Genomic DNA, 6,757 nt, shown 5'->3' on the forward strand with positions numbered 1-6,757 from the left:
ATCAAATCTCCCCAAACCAAACCTTGCTTGTCCCCAAGCAAGCACTATGACCCAAATAAAAACCTAATAGAAAGGAGTATATCTCAGAGCTAGCTACAAGTCAATGCCAAACCGTTTAATGCACATAACCAACTACTGCAAAGCTCAAATCAAGTGAACAAATTTATGCATATCATGGAATTAAATCGGGCGTTCGACCTTGCATGACTCATAAATTCGGACTCTCCCGGGTCACTCATCTCTCAGCAAAGCAAATGGTAAGAATGTATGTAGAAGAGAGGGAAGAAAATACAGACTCTCACCTAGACTGCGACCGACAAAACATGTATGCTTGACTAGTATGAATAATGATTCTAGCTACCGTACATACGCATAACCACCGTCAAGAACTATTACATGCCGAACTATTGCAAAATTTGGATATGTGAGGCTAAGTGGGAAAGAAGGGACAAAAACATGTATGGAAATGTGAAGGTAAGAACCAAGCTAGTACCTAACAAACCATCAGAACGTATCCCGTTCCTCCAACTCGAAAAATAAACAATGCCTTTAAAAGTCTAGGCAACACACTATCCCAAAAACCGACACCTCCATTTCACAAGATAAGCACATGAGGCGTATTTTTTCAAATTCCCTTTTTTTTTCTGTTTTTTTTCCATTTTCTTTTTCTGGAATGGGCAGTCGATCGACCAGAAACAGTAGTCGATCGACCACCCCTGCAATTCCAGTACCCTCTGCCCAGATCAGCTTCTTCTCTTTTTTTTTTTCATTTCTTCTGAGTTTTCTTCTCTCCTGATTTCCTCCTTTTTCAGGCTGAGACATTACCAGCAATTCTCATGCATACCCACTCCAACAGTGCAGAAACGAACCAAAACTGCTATAATTCGACAAATTCCTCTACTACTACCTAACTCGGCATAATGGTAGGCTAAGTATGGGATGTAGTTGAGGGCAACTGGCAGATATGGCTTATAGTGGAGTTAAATGGGGCAAAAATGAGAAAGGGGAAGATGCAATAGTTCTCAAAACATGTAATACCGACCACAAACCAATGCGTATAGGCAATAAGCAATCAAAACTCATACACGTGCAAAACATGAAATGACGGGAGTACTACTCTCAATCCTTAATTAACCGGTCATGAATGTCACCAGTTATAGGCTCTATATCTCAGAAAGTATAAGTAGTTTGCCAAAAGTAATGAGTCAAGTCTAATTACCCGAAGTGAATTCCATAACAAAATTTGAGAAATCACTTTTAATTCTCGCTAAGCAGCTGTGGAAAGGCAAGGAATGACATATTTGACTAATAGTGCAATATCATCATTAATAAACTCCAATCCGATTCGACTATATGCAAAAGTAAACGAGATATTTTTGATTTTTATGTGAATTTTTCGATTTTTTCTTCGTTTTTGCAAAAAACATTTTTTTTTTGAATTGAAAACCAAATGCAAGCTGAAATGCACTAAACGTGTGACTGAAATGCAATAAAAAGAATACAAATGCAGATGCAAAAGACATATGCAAATACCCTCCCCAAACCAAAACGCACAATGCCCCCATTGTGTTCAGCAGCAAATCACCAGCAGTCACAACAATATAGGGAGGAGTAAAAGCAACAACAAAAGAAAGGGAAACTAATAAAGAAGGATAGGAAACTCACAAAAGACGACCTCCCCAAACCAGCCAAAAACAGGGGAGGTCACAAGCATCTAATCCCCACCGTCGTAATCAGAACCACTATCCTCTCCGGACCCTGAGTAGCTCTCCTCTTCCTCCGCCTCAGCAACAGCGGCAGTAGTAGTCGTGGGAGGAGGTCTCCTGGCAGGCTGAGGGTAACCGCCCACCGAAGGGACAAAGAAAGACGGGTGAGTCCATGCACCCTGTGGGAGCATCCCTCCCCGGGCGTACTCCTCGTAAACTGGGTACAGGGCCAGGGCTGTGTCTAGTCGGTGCTGATCAAAGCTCCTGCACAAGTCACTCAACACACGTGACATCCCCCTTTGGTCCATGACCGGAGGGATAACCAAAGGTGTAGGGGGCGGAAAGTGTCCGGGTAACCCGTGGGAGCAGGAGTAGAGGAGGAGGAGGCTCGTGAAAATGAGGCATGAGCCCTCCTCGAGGTGCTAGCAGTAGCGGTGCCCGCCCCAATAGGGAGCCTGTAGCTGGGCAAGGGCGGGCGAGCTGCCCCCTGAACAGTGGTAAGGGGCAGGATAAGAGGGAGGCCAGGGACAGGGATGGGGTCGCAGATGAAAGAGTCAATCTTCCATCGACCCCGACTATCGACCCACTTCACAGACCTCGCGTAGGCAAGATCCATGAAGCGTAGGTCAGGGTCAATAGGGGCCTCCTCTCGATGGAAAAGAAGAACTAGGCGGTTGGCGATACGTGTCACCAACCCACCACAAGCAATAGTGGCCAAAGTGCCCTCACTTACAATCTGAAAGTGAGCGGCAGTCAAATAAGCGATGTTATAGATACGGGCTACCCGACTCTCAATGTTCAGATAGCCCGCCAAGATGGACAGTTCAATAGTATTCACATTATTCGACTCCTTACGGCCGAAAATGGTATTACCCATTAGCCATAGAAAATAACGAAAAGGGGGCATGTGGAAGGAAGTGCCCGTCCTCTTAGGCCCGTTCCAGTCACTAATGCATGAACACATGACTCGGTGAACATCAGAAGTTTCTGAGGTGTTACCCTCGAAATAAAGACCCAAAAATCCAGCAAAGTCGGCTAATGTCAGGGAGTAGGTGACATTGAATAGCCGAAAAGAAATGCAAGGGCTACTCATGTTGGCTTCAAAAGAAGCCTGGTCAAAAGCATAGGACGAGAAAAACTCAAGGGTCAAAATGTAATAAGTGAACTCAGCCATGTCCACTAGACCCGTCATTCCTGTCCCATTCAGCAGGGACACAACAGACTCAAAATAGCCTAATTTCTCTAAAGTAGGTTTGTGAAGAAATCGGGTGGCTGTTACTTTCATTTTCGCGACAAAAAGAGCGATCTTGGCTCGCTGAGTAGAAGTGGAAAAAATAACCTGCGGATAGTCAGGTAGACTATCCGTGGTGTCCTCAATCATGAGCGGCGGACTCCGCGGCCGTTTGGCAGCTCCCTGGCTGGACTGCCCTTCGTACATTTGTTACTTTCCTTTTGTCATCTTTGCTACCTGCAAACAATCAAATTAGCAACAAGCCTCCCCTAACCTTTAGCATTAACAAGTTATGAAACCCTAACTAAAATTCAGGACTTGAAACCGAAATTAGGGTTTCCAAAATTTGGGGGAAATTGATTTAAGCATCCTACAATTTCTAATTTGACTTGAAAATCAAAGGAATAAGATAGCGAAGGTAATTAAAGAATAAAAATCGAAAGACAATGGCCTGAAATCGATTTTCCCAAATCGATTTTTTTTCGAACAAAAGGTAGCAATGCTCTTAATTTGGGCATGAAATTTCAGTAAAAATCGAATATAAAGGATGGAAATAAGATTAGAGACATACCTTTGATGAGAACTTGAAGATTAAAGTAAGAAAAATCGAGATGAAGGGATGGATTAGCAAGGAAATCGCGAAAAAGGGGAAGAAAATAGGGTTTGCTTTTGATTTTTCTGATTTTATGAAAGTGAAAGAATGAATGAAGAATGAAGTAACACTTCCCTATTAACTTGCGTTCTGAACTCGCGCTCTGGTCGATCGACCACTTGACTCGGTCGATCGACCAGTCTTCCTCAAACAACCCTTCTGCCTTTTCGCGTGGTGGTCGATCGACTACATGACCCAGTCGATCGACCAATCTCTCTTATACAGTGGCTTCTGCTTTTCCCTCATCAGTCGATCGACTGAGGACGCTGGCAATTAAACTCAAATTCGTTAAAAATTCATTTTGCCATTTCAATTTCCCATCCGTCTCTCACAAAATTTCAGTAAATCACCCTACACACTTTGCAATCAAATAATCACCTGCAAAATTCTCAAAGGCGCACATTTTCAAACCAAGAAATTGCTAAATTAAAAAGAAATGACTAAAGCTCCTAATGCAAAACAAATGAAATAAAACCGTTAAGATCCTAATTACAAAAATTTACAAGCCGGGTTGCCTCCCGGTTAGCGCTGATTTAAGAGGTCCACCACGACCTTTTTACCTCAGTTTGCAGCTTCTAAAATTGGGTCAAAGTATAGTACTTCGACCTGCCCAACGAAATCGTCTGCACCGTGATAATGTTTCACATATTGGCCATTAACTTTGAACATTTCTCCAGGAGAGGTCTCCAATTCAACTGATCCGAATTTTGTAAATCTTTGTGACCGTATAGGGGCGATCCCTGGATTTCAGCTTACCAGGAAATAAACGGATACGTGCGTCAAAAAGAAGTACCTTATCGCCAATATGGAACTCGCGCTTGATGATTCTCTTGTCGTGCCAGCGCTTTGTTTTCTCTTTGTAGATCCTAGCATTATCATAGGCCAACAGCCTAAATTCCTCTAGCTCATTCAGCTGTGTCATGCGTTTCTCACGAGAGAGGTTAGGATCCAAATTCAAATCACATATAGCCCACCAAGACTTACGCTCCAAATCAACAGGTAAATGACATGTCTTACCATAAATCAATCGGTATGGTGACATCCCGATTGGCGTCTTAAACGCGGTTCTATAAGCCCATAAGACATCATCTAACTTAAGACTCCAATTTTTCCGTGATTTAGAAACAACTTTAGCTAAGACTTCTTTCAATTCTCTGTTAGAAATCTCAACCTGACCACTAGTTTGGGGATGATACCCCAAACCTCGACGATGTTGGACGCCGAATTTAGTCAATAAAGCACTAAGTTGTTTCTCTTTAAAATGCATTCCCCCATCGCTAATGACAACCCTAGGGACACCAAAACGAGGGAAAATAATCTTTTTAAACAGTTTAATCACGGCTTTTGCGTCGCAATGGGGAGTAGCGATAGCTTCTACCCATTTGGACACATAATCTACAGCTACGAGGATATATTTATTACCTTGACTGCTCGGAAAAGGTCCTTGATAATCAATGCCCCAGACATCGAAAATCTCAACCTCAAGAATTCCTACCTGTGGCATCTCATGTCTCTTGGAAATATTCCCCGATCTTTGACAAGCATCGCACTCAGCAACAAAATTGCGACTATCTGCATGCAAAGTTGGCCAATAGAAACCAGATTGGAGTACCTTTGCCACAGGCCGGGACGGACCATGGTGATCACCATAGGCAGAATAGTGGCAAGCTTCTAGGATATCCTTCACCTCCCATTGAGGCACACATCTCCGGATAAGACCGTCTGCACATTCTTTGAAAACATAAGGATCATCCCAAAAGTATTGTCTAGCATCATAAGCGAACCGCTTCTTTCACGCCATGAAAGCTCGGGTGGTATCTTACCCATCACAAACAAAGTTAGCAAAATCAAGCAAACCACGAGAGGTGGATAAGACCTGAAGTAGTAATAGCTAACGAGAATCTTATCGGAAAAGAATCATTAATAGGTAACGAATCCTCCCTTTTCGTCACCTGCATTTGCAGACGAGATAAATGGTCACCACCACATTCTCTCGCTCCTTTCTTATCTCTGATCTCCAAATCAAACTCCTGCAAAAGGAGTATCCACCTCAAAAGCCACGGCTTCACATCCTTCTTAAGAAAGAGAGTCTTCAACGCTGCATGATCAGTATAAACAACAACCTTAGAACCTAACAAATAAGATCGAAATTTATCTAAGGCAAAAACGATGACTAAAAACTCCTTCTCGGTGGTATAATAATTGACTTGAGCCTCATCCAGAGTTCGGCTCGCATAGTATATGGCATTCAAAGCATTGTTCTTCCGTTGTCCCAAAACTGCACCGATCGCATAATCGCTGGCATCACACATAATCTCAAATGGGAGATCCCAATCAGTATTTGAATGATTGGTGCAAAACAGAGCCTTCTTCAACCCGTTAAAAGCTAAAAGGCACTCATCAAGTAAACTCAAAGACAACATCCTTAAGGAGCAATTGTGTAAGTGGTTTAGCAATTTTTGAAAAATCCTTAATGAAACGCCGATAGAAACCAGCGTGACCAAGGAAACTCCTCACTCCTTTAACATTCACGGGAGGAGGCAATTGCTCAATCACCTGCACTTTTGCTTTATCAACATGTATACCTTTATCGAAATCGATGCCCTAACACAACTCCTCATGGACCATAAACCGACACTTTTCCCGTTTAAAACGAGATTAACATCAATACAACGCTGCATGACTTTATCAAGGTTAGCTAAACAACGATCAAAGTCATTACCATGAACTGAGAAATCATCCATAAATACCTCCATAATGTTCTCTATATAATCAGAAAAAATCCCCATCACGCACCTCTGAAAGGTAGTCAAGGGCGTTACACAATCCGAAGGGCATCCGCGATGCAAAACCCCTGCGGACGGGTAAAAGTGGTCTTACTCGATCATCCAGGATGAATAGGGATCCGAAAGAACCACGAATATCCGTCTAGAAAACAGAAAAATTTGTTAGAAGCAAGTCTTTCAGTAATTTGGTCAACAAAAGGGAGAGGGAAGTGGTCTTTCTTGGTGGTGGCATTCAACTGTCTATAATCAATGACATCTGCCACCCTGTCACTACTCGTGTTGGTATTAATTCATTTTTCTCATTTTTAACCACGGTAGTCCCTCCTTTCTTTGGAACTACCTGAACTTGGCTAACTCACTTGGAGTTGCCAACTGTATAAAT

This window comes from Silene latifolia, chromosome Y (assembly GCF_048544455.1).
Source record: "Silene latifolia isolate original U9 population chromosome Y, ASM4854445v1, whole genome shotgun sequence".
NCBI lineage: Eukaryota > Viridiplantae > Streptophyta > Magnoliopsida > Caryophyllales > Caryophyllaceae > Silene > Silene latifolia.